Source organism: Thunnus maccoyii, chromosome 11 (genome assembly GCF_910596095.1).
Source record: "Thunnus maccoyii chromosome 11, fThuMac1.1, whole genome shotgun sequence".
NCBI lineage: Eukaryota > Metazoa > Chordata > Actinopteri > Scombriformes > Scombridae > Thunnus > Thunnus maccoyii.
This window is the reverse complement of record NC_056543.1, coordinates 31,848,439-31,861,728: the sequence shown is the minus strand read 5'-3', so window position 1 is coordinate 31,861,728 and position 13,290 is coordinate 31,848,439.

The following is a 13,290-nucleotide window of genomic DNA, read 5'->3' as shown; positions in this document are numbered from 1 at the left end:
ACGTCCTTGCAGAATATTTGGTTGTAGAAACTTGGTGACATAGTGAGATTCAACCCAGGCTTGTTCATGAACTGCTTTAGCTGATGAGCTAACTGCTAACTTGCTAGTCAGCTAGTCAGTCCCGGAGCTTCTCTTTATTTCCTACTGTTCTGTCTATCGCCCCATTGCTCTGCAAAAATTTTGCCATTTTAAATGCTGGTGTGACCAGGCCTTCAGGCTTCTTACCAGGTTTTGTGGTTTTTCACAGCACAGTGATTGGTGGGTCCATGGACACGCCTCCCGATGCTGCACCTGCTCCTAATTGGATGCTGCAGCCAACTCACTGCTTTGATTGGCTGTAGAGAGTTACCTGATGGAGAGAAAGGAAAAGTAAAAAAAAAAAACTGGAACAGATTCTTTGAGTCAGTTTTCAAAACTGAGGTCCATTGGTTAAAACTCTGTCTATGCTCTTTAATTATATGCTAATGCACTTGCGGTGTAAGTGATGGTGGACAAAACCTTAGTCCTTGTTTTGTCACGACCTTCTAACAGCCATAGTAATTAATGACCCAGGGAAGTGACACTGTTCAGATGATGTCAATATAAGGTGACTTGATATCTTGATAGACTTGATTTGTTGATGTCATGTTTTCAATCATGAATCAGGACATTTTTTTTAAAATCCGTAACGTTGTGGTGTTTACTATTGCCATGATGACAAAGGTTGCATAATTTTAAGGAAGTATAAACCAAGTTTGAAATGATCATTTTTAATCCAAACCATGATCTTTCCCTAACCCTAACCAAATAGTTTTTGTGCCTAAACCTAACCTGACCACAGCGTTGTCACACCAACATCATTATTATTTAACAGTGATTTGTAACAGTTTTGGAAAGCTGGAGTGCATTACTATGGCCACTAGATGGTGTAAATGTAACTGTAGGTTCTAGGCCCTGAACTTTAGACCTATTCTGTTGTTTTTTATGAGGATATGTTGTTTTTGATGGACAGTGTTTTCCTGTTCAGCTGCAGTGGAAGGATTGTAACAAAAAGAGGGAATTTGGCAATAAAATGACAGTGACTTTGAAAAATATTGACTTGAAACTAGTTTTGCACAGAACAAGGCTTGAGGATTTTGGCTTCAAGCTTCAGTGAATAATGATCAGAGTTTTTCCACTGTTTTCTGATATTTATAGACTGAACAATAGAATAATTCTTGGTTGCAGCCTTACAATACTCCTATGATGGAACTGTTGTGCAAAACACATTTTTGATTAGTCAAATTATGTACACCCAAATGATTGAGTAAATCTGGGCTTTTGGGAGCCCTGGGTAGTTGGTTCAGGTCTCTAGATATTTGTGTTGAATCAATCAGTGAGATTTTCTGCAAATCAAAGATTATTCTGTTCTCTCTGAACACAGACTTCCTTACTTTTTACTCCACCTGCTCTTCAAAGGAATTTTCCACACAAAACTGACCCTCACGAATTGGAGATGTCAAGCCTAATAATAGAAGAAGCTGAAGACTGTAGCTGAAATTAAAATGATCTACAGCAGCAACTGAAAACAGGAAAATCTATACTTTAATGTGATGCTGATATTATTTCCCTTTTTATCGTTTCCATCATTCATTTTTTTATATCTGTAAGAGAAAATTAATTGTCGCACTCTGAGCAAACTGACACTAAATATGATTGTGCATTATCTCCGTTTTAGAATTTGCCATCACTTCCTGTTGGTCCTTGTCTTTATTTGTTCATTTGTAATAATGACACAGCTGAAAATAGAAGTAATTATAGAATGGCTGTAGAAAAAACAAAGAGCATGAAACAAGGCAGATAAATGCAGACAAATAAAGGAATAACTAATAGAAAACAGACTGAAAGGCTGATAAACTCATACAGAAAGACAAAAGGCAAGCCATGTGGGAGGAAGTCAGAAAATGGGAAATGCAATTTAATGGACATCATAAATCTGTGTATGCATGTATGTGTTTGTGTGTGTTTGTGTGTTCAGTGTGAAGGTGTCTCCCTGTGCTGGTCAGTGAGTCGTGCTAAACCTGTATATGACCTGTCATCTGACCTGGATGAACCCAGGTTCACAGGCTTGGCTTGACTCAGTTTGACTCAGCGCGTCAGCCCAGCATGTCAACATGGCAACATTACAACAGGGCTACCTGCTTGAAGGTGTCTCTTTAACTGATGACGCGCATGTCTTGAGTTGAAAAGCAGTGGGCTGTATACATCAGGGCTCTGACTAGCGGTCAAAGTCACGGCTGTAAAACTGTGGATAAACACATTTCATTTCCTATAAGTTCTTCACATTAAAAGACCCCTATTAGTTTTTCAGTGGAAACCGTTTAATATAAAGCAGCAGCAGTAGGAAATGTTATCATCTGCAGTAACTTAATGTGGCTCAGATACGGCTGAAAGCAATCAGGAAATAGTAAAATAAAGCAGATATCTGAAAGTAGAAACAGAAACACAGAGGGAAACTCAACTTCAAACCACAGATTCAATTAGAAGCCACAAAAGTAGTGAGAGGTGAGACTTTTAAAAACAGCTTTCTCTCTGGTCTCCAGCACAGACATGAGTTGAATCTTGCTGCACACAACAGCTTGTTTGAGGGGGAGAAAGGGGATCGTCACGGGTTGACTGCAGCTGGTGAGACGTCACTGCAACCCGCCTGGAGGTAGGTCACTTTGGCCTGACTCTGGAGATGGTCCATCAGGCACAATTCGGCGTGATAAAACTGGTAATGGAAATGCAAATCAGCTCGGCATGCTTTGACTCAGTGTGGCCAAAAGTGCCAATGGAAAAACCCTAATGGTCTTACCTGGTTTATCCTGGGAAAGTCTGGGTCAACATGGTTTTAATTGGTCTAATTTGTTTTTTTCTGGATCAGAGGTTGTCAAACTGAGGTGCGTGAGGACGTGAGGCAAAGATACTGTCTGAGGTGAAAGAAACAGCTGTGCTAAAACCAATAGGAAGTTAGTCGTTGTAGTTTGGCCGCTGATTTGGCCTCTTATCGAGAGAGTCAGCAGGTAGCCCAAGGCACCCCTGAGAGCAATGTTTGTGAAGTTTCTGAATGACAGAGACACGGTGACTGTATTATGAGCTGTTAGAGCCAAAAAACAAATTCAACCAGCGCGTTTCTATCCAGACCTGGCGGCAGGAGTGCACAAGAGGCAGAAGGAATTTGACTCAGTGGGGGATAAAACACAGCATGTTTATCCCTGCTAGACTGCTGGTGACCTACAAGGACAGAACACAGACTTTCAGTAAAAGGGCAGAAGTGAAGGATTTTATCCGGCAAATTCAAGACAAGAACGGAACTGGATGAGCATGGCAACTTGAAAACTTCAAATAGTGCTATAGTTTTGATAGCAAGTAAGTTAGTTTCCAATTAGCACATAATGCTACATGAGACGCATTATTACCATCTAATTTGGTAAAGTCTAGTTCAGATGACAATATATGGTAACTAATGTGGGACAAGTGAAGGTGAATTTAAATGTAAGTTTAGGAAGAACAAATATCTAACATTATCAATGGTGTTTATTAGGAACGGGGCTAACAGACTAACGGCTAATGGATAACTCTATTCATGGGCAAAGTTAGCATTTCTGGCATAATTTTTACTGTTCTTGGAGACATAAACAAGTTAAAATGTTTTTAGTTAGGGAGATAAGTCATGAAAATGAAATGTTTATTGAATCATTTGGGGAACGGATCCTCCCGCCCTCCCTAAGAGGGGCTTTGATTACACTTTTTCCTAAACATGGAAAGACAAACGATAAATGTTAAAATTTGAGACCAATAAGTCTTTTAAATTTGGATTTGAAAATACTCTTGTGGGCCGGTAGAGATTTCAAAATGTAAAACATATTACGTCCCCAGAGAGAGGTACCAGTACAGCTTTCCTGTCATTAGATGTCTTTTGACAGGGTGGAAAGGGCATACCTGTTTGAACTTAATCAGTTTGGACTTGGGGAAAATTTTCGTAATTGGGTGAAACTTTTATATAAAGAGCCATACAATAATAACAATAATAATAACAAAAATAACAATAATCTATCCAAACTAATTAAGATCAATAGAGGATGTAGACAGGGTTGCCCATTATCTCCTCTTTTACTCGCTATTGCAAAGCCTTTGGCAATTGCAGTAAGAGATCACACTCTGAAATCAGGCATATGTACAGGTTGATTTGAACATTGCAAAGAGCTTTATACAGACTATGTAATCCTTTATCTCAAAAATTTGGGTGAATCTGTTCCAGCTCTTATGGATCTAATTAAAAGATTTGGCAATATGTCTGGTTACAAAATCAATAACTCTAAATCCTCCATTTTGCAGTTTAATTCGGTTGAGAGAACTAAACCAAACAATCAAGTGGGTCACTTTAAAACCGTTAACAGTTTACATACTTAGGAATACAAATTACTCACAGATTAGAAGAAGTTATACAAGCTAATTATAATACTATTATAACTTCTATTTATGAGTCAGTTGATAGATGATCTATCTATTTGATCTCCCAAATAGGTAGAATTAATATGCTGAAAATGAGTATTCTCAAGTTATTATATCTAAAATATTCCCTTGCCACCTCTTCAAAACCTCCTTTCTAGACTTAAGACATTATTCAATAATTTCATATGGAAAAATAGACACCCCTTCTGTGACTCCCTTACAACAGGGGAGGGCTACAATGCCCGAACTTGCTGTGGTATTACTGAGCAACTCAAGTTGGAACTATATTGCTCTATTACTCAACAGAAAAACTCGCCAGCATGGATAGACATTGGGTCTCACTCTGTAAAGCTTCAGCTTCCAGTGTACATCTACTCTGATAATCCTAAAAACCTTAAAAAGAGACTATCCAACCCTATAGTGAGAAATATGATTGCTGTATGGTAGGCTATGAGGTACAAAAATACTTAAAAGACACACCTGCTCTCTCTCGGTATTGTCCAATTTGGGGTAATAATTATTTTGTACCAGGTAGGGTTGATGGGGGTTTCAAACTATGAGCTGATAGGGGAGCAGGATAAATTTGTGATATTTTTATTTATGAAGATGAGAATATTAAAACATTTGAGGAACTTGCCACCGTGAACAATGTTCTCTATAAACATTTTTATAAAAAATATTTACAGCTCAACAGCTTTACTCGATCTAATCAAAAACATTCATGGCCATTCCTGCTTTATCCTCACAGGAGAAAAGGAATTGGAATATCGGAAATATATGACTTGTTGATTGCTAGATCCCTAGAATCCTCAGAATCTAAATTGAAAGCATGGGAGGAAGATCTACAAGAGGGAATAAGTTGAAAAGTGGAATAGGGCATGCAATAAAGCTCAAATTCAAACTGCTAGCACACGTTTAAAACTCCTGCATGAGTGTACATTATACCAGAAAAACTCAGTAAATTTAATCCCAACATTCCAGACTTATGTAACAGGTTGGATTAGCGATTCAGGAGATTTTATCAATCCCAATAGCTGTGGAACCTAAGTTTTTTGTTCTCAGCATCTATCCAGAGAGACAAAATATAAAACGCAGAGAACAAATCTTTGTAGACATGTGTCTTTTACAAGCCAAAAAACTGACCAATGCCCAATACTTAACCAAGTATTGGGCTTTGGCTTAAGGAAATGTCTCTGTGTTTACCTTTGGAAAAAATTACACACTCAAGGACAAACAAGATGGGTTTCAAAGTATCTGGGGCCCATTTATAAAGTATACTAGGGACATGGTGCTATCTCATTTGTTGGATGAGTCTGGGGAAGGATAATTATAGCCTTTGCATTAGAGGTCATTTAAGTAACTGTATTGGATGAATGTAGTGCAATATAAGAGATGAATATTTAGGTAGTGTAAGTGCCTCGATTCTGATGTACACTTTTTTTCTTTTTAAACTATCATTATATTATTATTTATGTAATTTAACTAGATGCATTAATAGTATTTTTAACCATTTTATTGTAGTTTGTTTACTTGTTTATGTATGTATCAAATGTATATATCATATATACAGTAGTGTGCAAAAGTTTTAGGCACCCTAGATGTTTAGATGTTTCAGCAACAAGAAGAATGATGAGTCCTGCAACAGATGGTATGGTATGGCCCCAACAGAGCCCTGATCTCAACATCATGGAGTCAATCTGGGATTACATGAAGAAGCACCTGAGATGGCCTAAATAATAAATCAATCTACAGAAGAACATTCTTTCTCCAGGATGGTTACAACAACCTATCCGCAAGTTATCATGAAAAACTGTGTTAAAGTGTACCGAGGAGAACTGCTGCTGTTTTAAAGGCAAAGCTGCTCACATCAAATATTGATTTCATTTAGGTTTCTGCTGTTTACTCAACTTTGTAAGAAGTTAATTGATAAATTAAAAGAATTTATAGCAATATACACACACACACACACACACATATATATGCTTGTGTTGTATCAGCTCTCAAAAGCACGTTGCTTTGGATAAAAGCGTCTGCTAAATTAAATTGTAAATATACACAATGTTTTTCTTTTTTTCCTTCACAAAATGATGAACACTCAATAAACATATTGTTGAAAAAAAAACCTAATTGCCACAGTTTATGTCACAATTTGCACTCCCTCTCAGAGTCACTACTTTGATCAATAGCTCTGATAAATATATTTTTAGATTCAATGTCACTTACACTTTCCAAGGATATTATTATCTCTGATGTCCATCACAAATAAACATCCATAAATCTACTCAGAAATCATAGAAAAATACACTCCTTGTAACTCCAAAACTTGCCTGAGAACATTTTTCTGTTTTCTGAGAACAAGTTTTCTGGATTAACAAGGATACACATGTGGGTTTATGTGGTCTAAACAAGTTAATTTAAAGGAGCTGGTTTGGGGGATTTATGCTAGAGATCAACACAACCACACAAATAAAGGAAAACTTCTCTACATGTTTGGGAGCAACCACAACCAAAGAAAAAAACACACAAGTCTCCTCATTCATTCTACTTTGTTCAATCATTTTGTATTTGTGTATATATATACATTCACTGATTAGGAACACCTGTACACCTACTTATTCATGCAATTATCCAATCAGCCAATGATGTGGCAGCAGTACAATGCATAAAATCATGCAGATACAAGAAAGGAGCTTCAGTTAATTTTCACATCAGAATGGGGAAAAAATGTGATCACAGTGACTTTGACCGCAGCATGATTATAGGTGCCAGGCGGGCTGGTGTGAGTATTTCTAAAACTGCTTATCCCCTAAGATTGTCATGTACAACTATCTCTATAGTTTACTCAGAGTGGTGCGAAAAACTTCCAGTCCCGCCGACAAAAACACCCTGTTGATGAGAGAGGTCAGAGGAGAATGGGCAGACTGGTTGGAGCTGACAGAAAGGCTGCAGTAACTCAGATAACCACTCTTTACAACTGTGGTGAGCAGAAAAGCATCTCAGAATGCACAACACGTGGAACATTGAGGCAGATGTGCTACAACAGCAGAAGACCACAGCAGTTTGCACTCCTGTCAGCCAAGAACAGAGATCTGAGGCTGCAGTGGGCTCAGGCTCACCAAAACTGGACAGTTGAGGTTTGAAAAACGTATTCTAGTCTGATGAAACTCCATTTCTGCTGAGGCATGCAGACAGAATTTGGCATCAACCACATGAATTCTTGGGCCCAACCTGCCTTGTGTCAACAGTCCAGGCTGGTGGTGGTGATATAATGGTGTGGCACACTTTGGGTCCTTTAATACTAATCAATCATGGTTTGAATGCAACAGCCTAACTGAGTATTGTTGTTGACCATGTGCATCCCTCTATGGACACAATTTACCATCTTCTAATGGCTGCTTCCAGCATGATAATGCACCATGTCACAAAGCAAAAGTCATTCCAACTGGTTTCATCAACATGATAATGAGTTCAGTGTACTTAAGTGGCCTCCCCAGTCACCAGATCTGAATCCAATAGGACACCTTTGGGAAGTGGTAGAATGAGAGATTCACAGCATGAATGAAGAGCCTAGAGACTACAACAGAACAGAGGCTAGACCAGAGACCAAAAGAGGCCAGGGGAGATCAGAGGAGACCTTTAGGGTGATTGCAAACCTATAGTTGGTTCACTCTGGTCCAAATCAGTGGATGAGTTGGTAAACTTGTTGCATTGCCCTGTTGCTTTGGTGTCTTTTCACACAGAAAAAATGTGAACCAAATGTGAAAAGTGAACCAAAATGCATCACTAAAAGCCATGTGAGAATGTTCACACCTCTCAGTGGTTAGATATGCAGGAGTGAGAATGTAATTACAAGAAGAAGGTCTTAAAGAATTTCCTCTGTCCCACTTCATCAGACGTCAATTCATTCTCCAGCTAGCTACCAGCGACTGTTGCTTTCACTCATCTGCATCCCAGTATGCAAAGGCTATGGGAACTGTTTAGCTCAAACTTGCAGAATATGCCTTGTATCCATGTTGGATCACATTATCCGTTTGTGACCGACTGAGACCACTCCTTGTAAATGGTCTCCACGCAGGTGTTTTGGTCCTTACTCAAGTATGATTGCTCTGTTCAGATTTGGCTAAACAAATCGCACCAAGAGGGAAAGCGAACCAGAGTCGTATTCAACCAGACTAACAAAGACTGGTTTGAAAATGCCCTAAAATATCTTTAGAGACCAGACATAAGACCAGACTAGAAACCTGAAGTGACAAGAACAGACAATACAAGAAACCAGATGAGACCAGAAGAGACTAGAGACTACAACAGAATAGAGGCCAGACTAAAGAGCAGAAGAGACCAGAAGCAGCTCTGCTTGACTGTTGAGACTTCTTTTCTTTTCCCCTTCTGAGAACAGATACTGTACCCAAAAAACACAAGGGTGTGTTGGTGTGGGGGTATTGCAGCAGGTACAGGTGAAAGGATGAAATATGAACCAGTAAGTCAAGTCTAAATGTTTATCAGACACATCCAGCATGACGCTGCTTTTTACAACTCTGGAACAATTTCACAGCTGCAATGATTTTTCTCCTCTGTCGTCATACTTGTGAGGCAAATAGTAGGATTAGAATAGTTTGTGTTAGTGTCAGGCAATTCATGTGTGTTGACGTCGTCCAACAGAGCAGAGCACTTATAGTTGTAAACAAACCCTCATGGCAACAACAGGCTGTATGATTGGTCAGCTGGCTAATGGACTGTTAATTGCTTCTTCATAATCAGCACCAACACTGAAGAGACAATTAAAGATGACCGTGTGGGCGGCTGAAGCACTGTGTGTGTGTGTGTGCATGTTTCAATAATAAATTCAGGTCTTTGTTTGTCAAAAGGCTTTTGAGACAAGTAGAACAACACGAGCAGAGCTGAGAGACATATTGGTTAGTTTTAGACCTTCATCTGACTGGAGCTACAAAAACACTTCTGCAAACTCTAATTTCTGTTCATTTGTGTTTTATTAACTACATCTTGATGACCTAGATTTTCTTATATTTTTTATATATATATATATATATATATATATATATATATATATAAATAATATTAAAACATTTCAAATAGATTCACTGTAAGATCGTTTTGTAGAATAACAGCAAAAACTCAAGTGTCTAAACTTTGACTCATTATTTCCTTTGCCCTATCTTTATTTATCTAGGACATCTCTGGCCAAAATGTCAGCATAAAATAGTAGTAATTGTAGTAAAATAGTAATATCATATTTGTTCCACATTGCTCACACAATCCACATCTACGTCAAAACTGTCAGATGACTACATGGACCAATATCAGAATGATAATTAGCATAAAAGACACTGAAATGCAGCAAGACCAAGTCTATTGCAACAGTAAGCCTATGATTTAAAAGTTTACATAATAGAGAGCCAATACAGTTATAGAGAAGTAGAAAATGACTGACTGACCTGTCACTGTGTGAACCGGCGACTCCTCACGTGGTGTCACTGTCACCACCGCCATCTTCCTGTCCAGAGCCGAGCAGAAGGAGCCCATCATCAGCAGAAACCACAGGAGGAAGAAGAGGTGAAAGGGAACTCCAAACAGACAGAGGACTCTGTGTTTTTGTGGTTTTTTAAATTTTGGAGAGACATCCTCTTCCTCCTGTTTTCATCCACATGCTGCTCAGCACAGCTCTCTGTCTCCGTGACTCTTGTTGTACTCTGTCTCTCTCCCACTCCCTCCCCTCTCTTAGAATCTGAATCTGTCTCTGCCCTTTTTGGAAGGACTGAAACGGTGTGTGTGTGTGTGTGTGTGTGTGTGTGTGTGTGTGTGTGTGTGTGTGTGTGTTGGGGGTCACTCAATTCAGCCCGAATCTTACCTACTGTAGCATTCAGTCTCTGCTCACTTGTGAATTGGCTGTTAGCAAAGCCTCTCTGCTCATTTAGTTACTGTGGCTGTTGAGTTTTCCTCTCTTGCACAGCACATGCAGTCTACAATGAAAACTGTGGCAGATTTACCATCGAAATTCTTAGTAATTTTTTAAATATTAGTTCTGTTTGTCATTTCCAGATGGCAACCATCAGTTTTGCCGGCTGAAATGACAACCGTCAATGGCAGATTTTATGAGCTGCAGCTAGCTAATTAAGCTAAGGTTATCTCCATGAGTTGGTCGAAAACACTTTCTCTGGCTCTCTTTTTAGTTTTAGTCATTTCCAGCTAGTTATAAAGGGAGAACCCTATTGAAAGGTTTTATCATCATTTAAAAATTAATATATACTGTATGTATAATTTGTTGGCCCAAATGCACTGAAAGCAATAATTGACGTACATCATTATTTATTTCTCCTATAACGCACTGCAGGCATCAGATTTGAAATGCCAGCACCACAGAACTAACACAGATGAAATTGAAACTAAGAGTTTCTGTTTCCACAGTAAGTCTGTTGAGCGTTTGTTGGTTATTTATTTGTGCTTTAGAACTTAACCACCATGAAACAATCAGAAAATAACATATTTCTCTTATTCACTCTACTGCTGTAGGCTCTCCTTGCTCGACCACCACTGCTCTCTCTCTCTCTCTCTGTCTCTCTCTCTCTCTTTCTCTCTCTGTCTTTCTCTCACTGGTGCTCTCTGCTCTCTCGCGCTATCTCTCTTTTTCAGCTGCAGAAAACACAGCTTTTGTCGCTGGGTCCTCATTTGGTGCTCCAAAATCAAAACAAGGTCAGAGTAGGTGCGTCAAGGCAGTTTGACTTGCCTCATAACGCTTTTGGTGCGCATTCAGACATTTCAAACAATACTTCAAAATGCGCGCGTCAGACGCTTTCAGTGCATTTGGGCCTTTAAAAATGTGGGAAGGGAGAACAGTATTAAAATGGGAAAAACAGCCTATGTCTCAGTTACTGTTTAAAGAGTCATAATCAACAATTTATAGAAACTTAATTAGTTAATATGTGCTCCTTGGCCTTTGAAGTATTGATTGGTTACTAATAACTACGTGAAAATTTTTGGTCAGGTTTTGGTTCAGCACACAGCACTGAAACAGCTCTGCTCAGGATTATGAATGACCTACCGATGGCAGCTGATGCAGGGTCCCCTTCTCTCCTGATTATCCTTGTCCTGAGTGTTCCATTTGTCAATGTGGATCACGCTATCCTCTTGGAGGCTGTTTACACTTGGTTTTAAAATGCATTTTGGTGATCTGAAAACAAGTGGAGAGCCGAGACACATCGCTGTTCACACCTGTGTCTGTCATGCATCTCCAAGGTGCCCAGCTGACCACTTGTATTGAGATTTTCGTTACTGCCTACATCACTTCCACCAGAAGGTCAAAGGGCCCCACGCACTGTTATTACATCAGTCACGAGATAAGTGCCAGATTTGTTTCGCACAGGCTAGCTAAGAAAACAAAAATGTTTCAAGAACTAATATACATGTACAGGCTGTTCCAACTGTTAAGATTGGCAGGACAAAGTCATTTGGTATTGGCATGCTGTCATCAAAACAACTACCCCGTCCTGCATTGATGATGTATTTTCCTGTTATGACCTTGTCAGGGATGCACCAGGACACATTAGTGTTTACACTACAAAAGATACATGGTCAAATGTGTCCCAGACCACCTCGGCAAGTGGTTTGAATGATCGGATCACAATGCTTCTTGGTGGTTGCTTATACTTGTATTTAGTCCCGTCCACTTGTGATTCAAGCCCCAAGACATATTTTAAAACCAAGTGTAAACAGGGTATTAGAGCGCCTCCACACCACCATTAGCAGTGTCATCAGCAGACATGGGATTCCTTTTCATTACTATGCTGATGATACCCAGCTGTACATCAAAACTGCCCCAAATCCTGGATGAGCACAAATATCCTTCAGTTGAACGGCAGCATAACTGAAGCTCTCCCTGTTAGCACTCCACATCAGGTTCAGTCCTCCCCTATACCTCATCTCACCTTTGACCAGGACCAGGACATGCCCCTTTCCTCCTCAGTCTCTAATCTGCGTGTTAGGTTTTTGGTCTTAGTGCTGACTAAGACCAAAAGAAGAGAGGACATTGTACCTGTTTTAAAGTCTTTACACTGGTTGGCTGTTTTCGAGAGTTCTTATGAGGCACTACATGTCCTTGCACCAGACTACCTCTCAGAAATGCTTTTGGTTTATGAACCAGGAAGGCATTTCAGATCCTCTGGTTCTTCTCTTTTAGTTGTTCCACAAAGCAGAACAAAAATATTTGGCGATGCTGCTTTCAGCCATTACGCTCCGAGCCACTGGAACAGCCTTCCACAGGATCTGAGAGGAGTTGAAATTATAGGTATTTTTAAACATAAACTAAAGACCCATTTATTGAGTCTGGCTTTTATGTAGTGTTTTATAATTTTATGGTTTTATTATTTATACTTATTTTATTTAATATTATCATTATTATTTATTTTATTAACATTTTTCTTTTTTACTATAGTCACTTTTAATCAATTTATTTTGTGTAGTATTTTATTTTTGTAATTTTTATTGCCTGTATTATCTTTTATTATTTATTGTTTATTATCTTAATTACCTATCTTTTATTGATGTCTGATTCAATTAATGTTTTGTTCAGTTGCTTGTACAGTACTTTGAATTGCATTTGATTTGTTTCAAAGGTGCTATATAAATAAAATTGATTGATTGATGATTAACACACAGTCACAGAGGAAGAAAGTCTCATCCAGACACATTGATCTTGCTCAGGTCTTGCTCTGAAGATTGAAAATTACCAGCCTTATCATTTCAAAATTGTTAAATACTCAAAAGTATTAAGAGTGACCAGTTATAGTAAACATGCGCTTCTTTCATTTAAGTTTTTATTCA